Source organism: Mauremys mutica, chromosome 22, assembly GCF_020497125.1.
Source record: "Mauremys mutica isolate MM-2020 ecotype Southern chromosome 22, ASM2049712v1, whole genome shotgun sequence".
NCBI classification, from domain to species: domain Eukaryota; kingdom Metazoa; phylum Chordata; order Testudines; family Geoemydidae; genus Mauremys; species Mauremys mutica.
This window is the reverse complement of record NC_059093.1, coordinates 19,862,705-19,875,913: the sequence shown is the minus strand read 5'-3', so window position 1 is coordinate 19,875,913 and position 13,209 is coordinate 19,862,705. Positions and strand designations below refer to the sequence as shown.

Genomic DNA, 13,209 nt, shown 5'->3' with positions numbered 1-13,209 from the left:
ACAGATTCTGGCAGCTGCAATGAGCCATTTGGTGTGAGAGCTCAGACCTGCCCCTGTCCCAGAGGGAGGGGGTTATCTGTGAGGGGACTGGACCACTGACCTATCAGCTCCTAACACCCAAACTTTCAGTAGATCTATTATCAGTGCCTGTGAGTGTAATTTAAACCATAAGAAAAAACACACTAGGCTAGACCAAAGGTCCATCTCACTCTGAATCTTGTTTTCTGACAGTAGCCAATGCCAGGTGCCCCAAAAGCATCTCAACAAGGCACCACTGGGAGTTGAACCCAGGATCTGCTGGTTTATTAAACAAGGGCTTTAGCCAGCTAAGAAAAGCAAAAGTGAATCTTGCCTTAATGGGCCGCTGACAAAAGCATCCCAGACAGAAAAGCAATAGGCTAAAAAGAAACCTAGCAGCTGTTGAAGTAGTTGAGCTGGGCGAGACTAAAGGTCTGTGGTTCAATCCCAAGCTTTGGGGGGGGGGGCTCTTCTTTCCCCCTTTGTGCAAGGGTGGGCTGTTTTCTGAAAGTGCAGCAGTTCCTTTAACTGCCACAAATCCCTCATTTCAGGCTATGCAGCAGGAAAAGGCAGCATGGGCTTCTTCACCGAGTTGGCCCACCTGACCTTTCATTCTTCTCTTGCTCTTTGTCAGCAAGGGGAAGAAAAAGAAGCTCCCCTTCAAGCAAGGTTCAGAAGGGGGACATAAGGATGACTTCCTGAGCACCGGCTCCAGTCCTCTGCTCTACCAGCTGACCTGTCGAAGGGCTGCCATCACTCGCTCTGTTTCCCCATCGGTGTGTGCCAGGGCAAGCACCAGCCAAGTTGATAGTGTCGTGGTTATCACATTTGCCTAATACACAAAAGGTCCCTGGATCAAAACCAGGCAGAAACACACTGGCTTCCCTTTCTCAGATCCCCTTGCTGTTCAGGAAGACACTTCTTCTCCTATTGGCCTGCCCCTGGGATAACTCCAACCCCTGCATGGCAGAGGGTGCTGACATCAGTGGAGAAAGCTATTAGTATAAAATATCTGATTTGGGGTCCATAGGAATAGAGCAACTCCTTTCATTGTCCAACAGGTACATTCCTAGGGGTTAAAGCAAAGAAACAGTGAAAGTATATGGCAATAAAGATTGTTTTCTGTGTGTCTAAAGGCAAGGCATTGGTCCCTGGGAAGGGAGGTGGAAGGATGCAATATCTTATACTGACATGTGCCAACTTCTCATAAACTCAAGGTTGGCTCTGTGGGAAGAACGTCTCCCTACAGAAGAGACTAACACAATAGGAACAGGGATTCTTTGTTCAGTCTGCAACTCTGAATAAGACACTATTTTTTAGTTCTTAGCTCCAACACCTGGCAATTTGCTGACCAGGCCTATCTTAACAAGCAAGGCTTTCTGTTTACTCAGCTTTCTCTTACAGTAATGCCAAAATTCTTGATTCAGGCTTGTAGCAGTGATGGAATAAACTGCAGGTTCAAATCAAGTCTCTGGAGTCCATCCACAGCTGGGATGGGTCATTCAGTCCTTTGTAGAGAGCTTCAGTTTGTAGCAAAGTCCCTCCAGAGGTATGAAGCAGGATTGAAGACAAGATGGAGATGAGGCATCAGCCTTTTATAGTCTCTTGCCATGTGGTCTTTGCTTTCTTTGTCCCAAGGACAGTCTATCCAGCATGTGGCATAGAAAAACCTTAGAGTTCTGTGCATAGGCAGGTCCCTGCATACTTTGCTGAGGCACAAGGTGTATCTGCCTTCTCTCAATGGGTCGATTGTATAGCTGATGGACCTTAATGGGCCATCAAGCAGGCTAGGCAGAACTGACACCAACTGGTCTGGGATGTTTCCCGGAAGCATAACACAAGTTTGAAATACGGACAGCATAGAGCCAATATTCATAATGTCAACTACAAAAATGATGCATATCTAGAGATAGCATCATTATAATCAGCCAATCACAATCTCTCCATAGACCCCTTACATGACAACCTTTCTATCATATTTGCTGCAAATATAGAACAGTGGTCGCAACGGTGATCTATACAGTTATAGATTATGTCAATAACGTCACAGGAGGTGACACGGCATCAGTGAGACTGATACTGGAATACTGCCTCCAGTTTTGGTGTCCTCATTTGAAAAAGATGTTGTGAAATTGTCAGCAAAGAGCCACCAAATGTTCTGAGGGCTGGAGAAAAATGCCTTCTAGTGAGCTATTGAACGAGCTCAACCTGTTTAGTTTATCAAAAGAAGATTGAAAGGTGACTTCATTGAAGTGTTGAAGGGCCTTAATGAAGAGAAAATATTGGGTATTAAAGGGCTCTTTAATTGAGCAGAGAAAGGCATAACAGGACCCAGGGGCTGAAAGGTGAAAAGAGACAAATTCATATTATAAATAAGGCACAAAAATTCAACAGCAAGGATGTTTCACCACAGGAACAAGCTACCAAGGAAAGTGCTGGATTCACCATTTCCTGATGTCATTTAATGAAGACTAGATGCCTTTCTAGAATGTGTTTGCCACAAAAGTAGCTATTATGTCATACAGGAGGCCTGTGATATGCAGTGGGTCAGATTAGATGCTCTAATGGTCTCTTCTGGCCAGAAAGTCAACTAATTTCTGAAAAAGTGAGTGTAGCATTGGGAGCAGCATCTGATGTTTTCCTGTCTAGCCGGCTTGCTGCCTAGAACGAACGCTCCTTGAGTGGGGTGATCCACAGGGAGTAGCTCAAACCTCCAAAGTGCCTGGGCAGGGGCAGGACATTAGCACAGCAAGGGAGGGGTGTGGCAGTGACATCACAAAGGCCTTTTGCAGGACCTCAGACTATTGGTCAAAGGTGGTGGAGAGGTGGTGACCTCACAGAGAGATGCTGACATCAGCCAGGCAGGAGAGGGGCGAGGGGCCAGGGAAACCTCAGAGACCCCTGTGGCTTTGCTTCAGCAAGTCTCCTTCTCCAGGTCTCTCTTTGACGACTGAGAGAATATTCGGGTTCATGGACGTGAGTGCCAGGAGGAACCTCTTTTGAGTTTTCTCCTTCCCTTTTCCTGATTTTACTAGAAAACAGCCGTCCCTGTTTAGAAGGTAAGAGCCTCCTCTAGGTTTGAAACCTGTTCAGTCTGATCCATCTGGTGACAGTTGAAATCTAGGCATGGAAAACACGAGCTTAAGGAGGCAGAATTTTATTCTGCACCTAGGATTTTGTCCCTTATAATCCCTGGGAACATTACGGTTTGTCCTTTGTGTTTCACCTTTTCCTCCATCCATCTCTTCCTCCTTTCTCTTCATCTCTTGCTTCTTTTGTCCTTTCACCTGTTCCCAGGGCTGGCTCTAGGTTTTTTGCCGCCCCAAGCAAAAAAAAATTTGGCTGCCCCCCTTGTTTCCCCAGCCCTGAGCTCCCCGCCCCGGCCTACCAGTGCCTCCCTGCCACCCCAGCACTGGGATCTCTCTTACCCCACACCCACTGCCGCTCCAGCACTGGGCTCCCTCCCAAACGTGGGATCCACTACCAGCACACGGCAGCCAAACCCTGGCCCAGCTGCGACTCTGTCCCCGTGCGGGTGGAGCTGCTGGGTGGCGCGGAGCGGGAATACTTCCAGGTGGCAGTGCAGCTGTGGGGTGGTGCGGAGCGGAGTATTTCCAGGTGGCAGTGCGGCTGCGGGGCGGTGTGGAGAACACAGCCCCCTCCCTGGGCTTCGCGGCACTGCTGGTGGCCGAGGTGGATCAGCTCGTGCTCACTGCCCTCACCCCCGACATGCTGGTGGCCAAGGACCTGGAGAGCCCCCCGGACCTGCTGCTCTTCGGCCTCACAGTGCCCTGGCCCAGCCCCGGCGGGCGGGAAGGCGAGGATCTCCAGCTGCAGGGCTACCTGCTCAGCACTGACGAGCCCAGGCGGCCGCTTACCTCCTCACATACTCCGGGAGCCCCTCTCGCCGCTGCCGCAGCCCGGGCTCAGCTCCAGGGGACCCCGCTTCCCTCTCTCCCCAGCTCCTCACACACTCTGGGCAGGGCTGCCCAGAGGATTCAGGGGCCTGGGGCAAAGCAATTTTGGGGGCCCCTTCCATAAAAAAAAGTTGCAATACTATAGTAACATGTATTTGGAAATGTAAAAAATAACTAGTGAAATACATTCAAAAATTAATTTGTAATAATTTGAAAATACACTAAATACATGATTTAAAAACATTAAATGCTTTACTGGTATGTCTACATTTGAAATTACATAATAGGCTGTTGCTGGGTGATGGTGATGGTTGGTGCCAATGGGCTGTTGCTGCCTGGGAGTGGTGCTGCTCTTGTCCAGGGCTGGGTGGGGAGCTGGGCTCTGGGTTGGGGGGTGCCCAGCTCACAGGGGCTGGGCTCGGAGCTGGAGGTCAGGGCTGCGGGGGATGGGGTCGGGGGGTTGTAGGGCTCAGGGGAGCTGGGCTCGGAGCTGGGGGTCAGGGCTCCGGGGGATGGGGTCGGGGGGTGCCTGGCTCAGAGGGGCTGGGCTCAGAGCTGGGGGTCAGGGCTGTGGGGAGGATGGGGATGCGGTTGGGTGGGTGCCCGGCTCAGAGGGGCTGGGCTCGGAGTTGGGGGTCAGGGCTGGGGGGGATGGGGTCGGTGGGTGCCCGGCTCAGAGGGGTTGGGCTTGGAGCTGGGGGTCGGGGCTGAGGGGGATGGGGTCAGGGGGTGCCCAGCTCAGAGGGGCTGGGCTCGGAGCTGGGGGTCAGGGCTGTGGGGAGGATGGGGATGGGGTTGGGGGGGTACCTGGCTCAGAGGGGCTGGGCTTGGAGCTGGGGGTCAGGGCTGGGGGGATGGGGTCAGGGGGTTGCCCAGCCCCAGCCCCTTACCACGCTGCTTACCCTCTTTCCCCGACAGCACTGCAGCAGCCTGGTGTCTCCAGCGGGGCCTGACCTCCCGCCGCTCGGCTGCAGCTCGCAGCCCCGCCCCCACCAGCTGAGACACTGGGGGATGGGCGAAGACAGAGGCGGAGGGAGCCTCCGACATACTCATGAGGGCCCCTGCGGGGCCTGGGGCCTGGGGAAAATTGACCCACTTGCCCCCTCTGGGTGGCCCCGACCCTGGGAGCCCTTCTCGCCGCCGCAGCCTGGGCTCGGCTCCAGTGGACCCTGGCTCCCTCCCTCCCTCCCCATCTCCTCACACACTCCAGGAGCCCCTTTCACTGCTGCCGCAGCCCGGGCTTTGCTCGAGGGGACCCCGCTTCCCTCCCTCCCCAGCCCCGGCTGTGGTGGCGGTGAGAGGGGCTCCCGGAGCATGTGAGGAGACGGGGAGGGAGGAGGAGCCGAGTCTGGGCTGAGGCAGCAGTGAGAGGGGCTCCCGGAGCGTGTGAAGAGCCAGGGAAGGAGGGGGAGCCGAGCCTGGGCTGAGGCGGCAGTGAGAGGGGCTCCCGGAGCGTGTGAGGAGATGGGGAGGGAGGAGGAGCCGATCCTGGGCTGAGGCGGTGGTGAGAGGGGCTCCCGGAGTGTGTGAGGAGCCAGGGAAGGAGTGGGAGCCGAGCCTGGGCTGAGGCGGTGGCGAGAGGGGCTCCCGGAATGTGTGAGGGAAGGAAGTGGGGCCCAGGATGCAGGGAGGAAGGTGAGGTCCTGCTGCCGCTGCCACTCCAGGCGGCGCCGCATTTCCCTGCCAGAGTGGGCTGGGCAGGGCGTTGCTGGGCTGGGCAGGGGGCGTGGATCCTGGCTCGGGCGAGTGGCTGCTCCAAGGCTGGCTCCGGGCAATGCCGCCCCAAGCAAAAAAATAAAAAATAAAAATAAAAAAAGGGGGGGGCGGAGTGTAGCCCCTTAGAAAGTGCCGCCCCAAGCACATGCTTGGAGGGCTGGTGCCTAGAGCCGGCCTTGCTGATAGCTTTGGATCCAAAAGCAAGCCCAAAAGCCTGTATGAATGCAAATTACCTAGCTGATGGTGGAAGGAGAGATCTGCCCATAAGTAGCAGCATAAAGGAGTTGCAAATAATGAATACATCTGGTCAGCAAACAAGCTACTGGAAGATTCAGATTGTGGCCCTCCAGGAAAGGGAGGTGAAAAAACAAGTCAAGCCTGAAAATAAGGGGGATGGGTTAACCCTAAGGGTGTGTGTGTGTGTGTGTGTGTGTGTGTGTGTGTGTGTGTGTGTGTGTGTGTGTGTGTGTGTGTGTGTGTGTATGTACAGTGCTAAATCTAAATCTAAAGGTGTCTCTCACCACCTGAGAATAAACTTAAAGCTTAGTACAGCAGAGAAACTATTGCAAACCTGGTCTGTTGTACAAGAGGGGACACTGAGGCACACCACCTCATGAATTTCATAAATGACCAGCGAGTGGGGTAATTCACTATCTGATGATAGACCACAGTAAGGACAGCCTGGAGGTAATTATTCTGTTTTTCCTGCAATTAGCAAGGACATTTGTAAAAGGAAGTGGTATTATTATTAAGCACTAATCTGTCCCCTCCAACGGGGGGGGGGGAATTGTTTATTTTGTTTTTCAGACACTCTACAAGCAAGCTGGCACCAGCAAAAGAATAACCCATAATACCATGAATCTATGTTTTGTGTTGTTTGTCTGTGGTGTTTGTCTTGTTGTTAGCATTATTGTGTTTCAATGAACAGAAAAACCTCATGACATGAGTGGGGATGGCTTCAAAAGGTTGACCTGGGGGAAGATATGTATGGAAATTCAAATGCTCGACAAGGAGGCCAGCACCTGTGTAATAGCTACCGTGGTATCTGGAAGTGAATCGGCAGCTAAGGTGGGCCCCACAAGCCGTATGGGAATAATGAGAAGGGGATTTGCTCGCTGGGAATCAATGGAGGGGTGTGTAAAATGGTGTAAATCCAGAGAAGATGTTTGAATGTGCCCCTTCCTGATGGCCATGGAGGAGCACACCCAATGGCCCATGGCAAGGGGTGGACAATTGGGTGTACTGTGTATGAGGTGTTTTGCTGGAAATGTACATATTACTGGGGGCACAATTACACCAGCCCCTAACCAAATTCCACACTACACACTGCTCTCTGGGCTTTGGTGCACAGATAGACCTGTGAATCTTACTGCTGTGAATTATCGAACCAGGGCATATGGCCTGATTCCACACCACGTGGTTAAGTTGGTTTGGACAATAACCCATTTCTCTGTGGACATTCAATGGACTTATGATATGGACAAAAGCACGAAAACCTGCAGCGGCAGCGTATTGCAGCTGCCAGCAACTGGGCACGTTAAGAGCTTGACCCCGTCGAAGGAGGAGAGGAGGTGTTTTGGTGGTGGCCGGGATGTTGGACCATGCGGCAGTGCTCAGGTCTCTCGGTGTTGCTGTGGATTGTTACAGCGGCTGGTGTATTGCTAAGTATACTTGTGTTACGTTGCCTATGGAAATAACCGAGAAGTAATGGAGTAAGCCCCTCCCCCCTGTACTAGACAACTTGGACCCAACCTTCCCAGGCCCACTATAGTGGGAAGTCTGGAACACTAATTGGAACAGGTGTGGCAGCCCCGTACGAGAGAAGGTGCAGGGCACTGCACTACGCACAGGGCAGTGGGACAAATGGAATATCAACACCTTCCACCTTGATGCCTGGCCCTATCAGGAAATGTGTCACCATATGTCCTATGTTTTGCTAAGGGGGTGAATGGGAACAGGGACACAGGCAAGGCTCTGTGGCATCAGGGCTGGGATGAGGACACTGAGGAAGGAAACTGGAATCATTGCTTGCTGGAAGTTCAATCCAATAAACATCTCATTGTTTGCACCTTGGGACTTTGGTTATTGCTGCTCTGTGTGTACACAAGAAGGACCAGGTAATGGGAGGGTGAAGGGATAAACCCTCTAACACTAACTAACATCTAACACATTTCAACCTCTTCTTTTCGCACCATTGCTCATTCTCAGGGGCTGCTTTGTCTCCAGACAGATCCCTTCTCTTTCAGAACAGCCTTGCTCTTTCCCTCTGTTTCACTCACTGAGGTGTTGGAGTAAACACTCCCCTTCCCTCTAGTCTCAGACAAACACTAGTATTAACTGTTTGCTACTGAGGGGTTTAGAAAGCATTTGTCAAGATGCCATTTCTGGGGGATTTTTCCCAAGATACAGTGTTTTGTGGTCAAACATCTCCCAGCTTCCTTGGTGAAAGTAAAGCCAAGGTTTCCTTGCAATATACAAGAAAGCAGTTTTTCACCCCAGATGGGACTTGAACCCACAATCTCTGACTTAGAAAGCCATTGCCTTATCCATTAGGCCACTGGGGCCCTGATGGAAGAATGGAAATTCCATCTCCTAAATGCATATTTCTCATATTAACTTGGACACCAAATACCCTCTTTCTGCACCTTACAGAAATGTCTGCATCCCCTGGCAGTGAGGCTACTGGGCAGGTCGCTTACAGAGCTGAGCACCACCTTTCTGCCAGCCATCTTTAGAGAAGAAGGCTCTTTCCCCTGACAGCCACACAGCGCTGCCTAGCGCCCCCAGAGCCTCCCTCATGTTCTCCCGCAGCAGCCACCTGCCGGTGTGGGTGGGAAAAGGGGACTAGGAAGCACTGCGGCCTCAGTCCAGGACAGGAGGCCCTCGCCACGCCCAGGCCTGCCTCTTGCCTTCAGCCCAGGCAGCCAGAGGTGCCGGGGAGCTCCCTGGCAGGCAGCCGCCCGCCTCAGTCACTTCTTGCCTCATGGCCCAGGCTCCTGGTACTCTGCTGGTCACCGCCTCGCTTGAAGGCCCAGAGGGAAAGGAAACAAGCACATCTTTAGCAGAAGATGGTTTTGATCCATCAATTGCTGGGTTATGGGCCCAGCACGCGTCTGCTGCACCACTCTGCTGGATTTTTGCAAGTAACAGCCAGCACCCAGCCTCTAGCCTCCACACTACACCTGGTGAGCACTAGCACTGGCAGGCAGGTGCGCAGTCTGCTAGGCAGCAGCCTTGGGAACAGCAGTTTTGTATTCATGTGTCTCCGTGGTGCAATGGGTGAGTGTGTTTGGCTGTTAACCCCCAGTGGGCGCTACCCTTAGCTGCAGGCTGCGGTCTCAGGGGTCAGGGGAATTGATAGTTTGCTGCTAAGAAGGGAGCCAGTGCAGCCCTCTGGTGCTCTGCTCCGAGCATCTGCCTAGCCCAGGCTGTCCGCTGGCCTTAGGTGCTTCCCCCTCCATGCTCTGGAGCAGGGGGTCTCATCACAATATTTTTGTTGGCCTCAGAGTGTGGCCATGCCTGCAGATGTGTTTCCTGGAGCCCCCGGCAGGCTGGGTGGTACATGACGCCGATCCCCTGCTGGTAGCACCAGCAAAAACCAGTGCATCTGCCTGCCAGCGCTAGAGCTCGCAAGGTGCTAGTGTGGATGCTGGAGACTGGGTGCTGGGGACTGTGAGTGAGAAGCCAGCAGAGTGGTGCAGCAGACGTGTGCTAGGCCTGTAACCCAGAGCTTGAGAGATCAAAACCATCCTCTGCTTTGCCTGTGCTCAGGGCCGGCTTTAGGGAGTGCGGGGCCCAATTCGAACAGTTTCGACAGGGCCCTGGCATATAGGCGGTGAGTTCTATGGGCCCATGGGGCCCAGGCTCCACCAATAATCCTGAAGCTGGGCCCAGCTCCACCAATGTTTGAGCCTCAGGCCCTGTGCTTTGGGGGTCCCCGCGTCGCACTGCCGGGCGCTCTCACCGCAGCGGCAGCTCCCGGGAGAGGCCCCAGCAGCGACTGGGCTCACAGCCCGGGAACCCCAGACAATGGGAGCTGCCGGGGGCGGTGCCGGAGCTGCCTGGCCGCTCCTCCACAGCAGGGAGAGGGAGCGAGCCACAGGCAGCGGCTGAGCCCTGGGCAGAGCGAGCAGCAGGGTCTGTGCCTGTCAGACAGACTCAGCTGGTGAGCTGTGGGGGCAGCCAGTCACAGAGACACAGCCAGGGAGGGGGGGTTGGTGGGGACAAACAGACACAGCTGGGGGTTGTGGGACAGACAGACACAAGGACACAGCCAGGGGGTTGTGGGACAGACACACACAGCGGGGTGGGGTGGGGACAGACACACACAGCTGGGGCTGGTGGGGGCAGCCAGACACATGGACACAGCCGGGGGTTGTGGGGACAGACAGACACAAAGACACAGCTGGGGGTTGTGGGACAGACAGACACAAGGACACAGCCGGGGGGTTGTGGGACAGACAGACACAAGGACACAGCTGGGGAGGTTATGGGACAGACAGACACAGCCGGGGGTGGTGGGGGCAGCCAGACACACGGACACAGCCGGGGGGTTGTGGGACAGACAGACACAAGGACACAGCCAGCGGGGTGGTGGGGACAGACAGACAGACACAGCCGGGGGTGGTGGGGACAGACAGACACAAGGACACAGCCGGGGGGTTGTGGGACAGACAGACACAAGGACACAGCTGGGGAGGTTATGGGACAGACAGACACAGCCGGGGGTGGTGGGGGCAGCCAGACACACGGACACAGCCGGGGGGTTGTGGGACAGACAGACACAAGGACACAGCCAGCGGGGTGGTGGGGACAGACAGACAGACACAGCCGGGGGTGGTGGGGACAGACAGACACAAGGACACAGCCGGGGTGAGGGGTTGGTGGGGACAAACAGACACGGCTGGGGGGTTCTGGGACAGACACACACAGCTGGGGGCGGTGGGGGCAGCCAGACACACGGACACAGGCGGGGGGTTGTGGGACAGACAGACACAAGGACACAGCCAGGGGGTTGTGGGACAGACACACACAGCCAGGGGTGGTGGTGGCAGACAGACAGACACAACCTGGGGTTGTGAGACAGACAGACACAAGGACACAGCCAGGGGGTTGTGGGACAGACAGATGGAGCCGTGGGCAGGGAAAAGAGCAGCAATGGGCACCCCGGGGCTGGTATAAAATACACAGGACGGGGGGGCTTCCTGAGGGGACTATAGCAATACCCCCCGCAGAGCAGACCCAGGTTGCAGCTGGCTCCGCCCATCACAGCCCCCTGCCCCACAGAGACCCACACAACCCTCTGCCCCCTCGAGAGACTCCCAATGACCCCTGTGTCCCTGTCACTCCTCTCCAGAGAGCCCTCCCCTTTGTGCCAGCCCACTCCCCTCCCCCACTGCCTCCCCTCCTCCAAAGCTCCCTACAATCTCCCCCTTTGCCTTCCGCCCCGCAGCCCAGCCCATTCCATTGGCCGGGAGGCTCCCAGTCTAGTGGCTATCAGGGCCCATGGGAGCTGCACCTGAGGCAGGATGCCTGCCTGCAGATGCAGACCTGCCTGGCTGTGCCTCCACAGCACAGGGAGGGGGAGCCACAGGTGAGCAAGCCCTGGCCATCATCATCATCACAGGCCCAGTAATTCTCTGGATATTTAATTTCACTGAGGCAAAATGTGTGCAATTTTATGGGTTGAATGATTGAATGACATAATACCCACCTGCCCGCATTGTCCATCACTAAGTCCAGTAATTTTGTCAAGTGTTTGTTGCACAACATGGTGGTGCCTACCCCTACCTTGTGCTTCAGGGGGTGATGGGGTCCAGGGCAGCCTGTTATAGCCTGTTATAGAACTACCTGATTAGTAATTGGATATGTTGGCTGGCATCTTTTTTTACGTGTTCGCTCCCCCTGATGTTAGAACCTGGCTACACCACTGGGGAGGGGAGCTTCCTAGACCTGTGCAGCTGGGGCTTGGGTGAATTTTGTGATACTCTGCCCCTCCCCAGCTACCACCCTGCAGTCCCCACTCCTGCACCATGCTGGGCAAGGGGCAGCCCCATCCCCAGTGAGGCTATGGTGAGGGGTGGCAGCAGGGGAGGCCACACGTGATGGCAACTTCCCCCCTCGGTATCCACCATAGGGGAGGCGAGTGGGCTTTCTGGACCTGAGAGGGACCCTAGGAGCATGTGCAGTGAACTGCGGGGGAGAGGAGGGGTCCCTCCCCTGGAGCTTGCTAAAGGCAAGTCAGTGGGGTCCATCTGTCAGAAAAAGAGTCCCAGGACTTCTTGCTGGACGCCAGGGTCCAAAAGCGGCGCATTCCCTCCTGGAAAGGGCTGTGTTTCGAATGTCCGTCCAGTGCGCGTTGAAGGGAAGGATCTGCGTGCCTGGGAAGCTGCGTCCCTCCAGAGGCGCTTGAGAAGCCAAAGGGGCCGTGGGTGAGTTTGTGATGAGGTGAGTCTGAAGTGTGGAAGGGGGAGGGTGTCAAGAGGAGGTTTTGAGAGGAAAAAAGGTGCTGCTGAGCTGGTAGGTGAGGGCAAAGTCCCAGGCGGGTGCTGTGTGAGGAGCTGTGTAGGCCCGAAAAGGCGTCGTGCTGGGCAAGGGCAGGTGAGGAGGGCCAGGGCTTTTCCAAGGGCTGTTGCTGCGGCCAAAGCCTTTGGGAAGCAGAAGAGGGCCAGGGGTGCTGTTGCCTGCTGGGGCCCATGCGACGGTGTAGGTGTACACTGACCATAGCTGGTCTGTGGGAGCTGGGGTGGCTCCCCATGCCCCTTTCCTCGTTAGTATAGTGGTGAGTATCCCCGCCTGTCATGCAGGAGACCGGGGTTCAATTCCCCGACGGGGAGATGTGACAGAGCGATTATGGCAGGACCCAACTGAGTGTGCTAAATCAGGACCAATTGCTTAAACAGGGCAGTCACAGCCCTAGGCTGGGGTTTTTCCACCTCTAAGGCAAACCAAACCAGCCAGACAAAAAGGACTTTGGTCTCACCCCACTGGCTAACCACAAGTCACACAAGCAATTTCCTTAGACACTCCAGTATCCCAACATCACCACCAGTGCACTCGTCCTGGGGATGAATGGTTATGAAAACCAACACCCCAATAAAAGAAAAAGGTTCTCTCGATCCCAAAGGACCAAGCCCCAGACCCAGGTCAATATACACATCAGATCTTACCCACAAATCACGCTGTTGCCAATCCTTTAGAATCTAAAATCTAAAGGTTTATTTACAAAGGGAAAAAGGTAGAGATGAGAGGTAGAATTGGTTAAATGGAATCAATTACATACAGTAATGGCAAAGTTCTTAGTTCAGGCTTGCAGCAGTGATGGAGTAAACTGCAGGTTCAAATTAAGTCTCTGGAATACATCCCCCGCTGGGATGGGTCTTTCAGTCCCTTGTGCAGAGCTTCAGTTTGTAGCATAGTCCCTCCAGAGGTCAGAAGCAGGATTGAAGACAAGATGGAGATGATGCCTCAGCCTTATATAGACTTTTCCAGGTGTAAGAATCTCTTTGTCCTCACTGTGGAAAATTACAGCAAAATGGAGTCTGCAGTCACATGGACA

At 54.5% G+C, this 13,209-nt stretch overlaps 2 non-coding genes across 2 annotated transcripts; one reads left to right on the top strand and one right to left on the bottom strand.

Annotated features, from left to right (window-relative positions):
* Positions 1–8,142: 8,142 nt before the first annotated feature.
* TRNAR-UCU lies at positions 8,143–8,215 on the bottom strand. The gene has a single exon. It is a non-coding gene; the product is annotated as a tRNA-Arg (tRNA).
* Positions 8,216–12,415: 4,200 nt separating this feature from the next.
* Positions 12,416–12,487, top strand: TRNAD-GUC. The gene has a single exon. It is a non-coding gene; the product is annotated as a tRNA-Asp (tRNA).
* Positions 12,488–13,209: the final 722 nt, after the last annotated feature.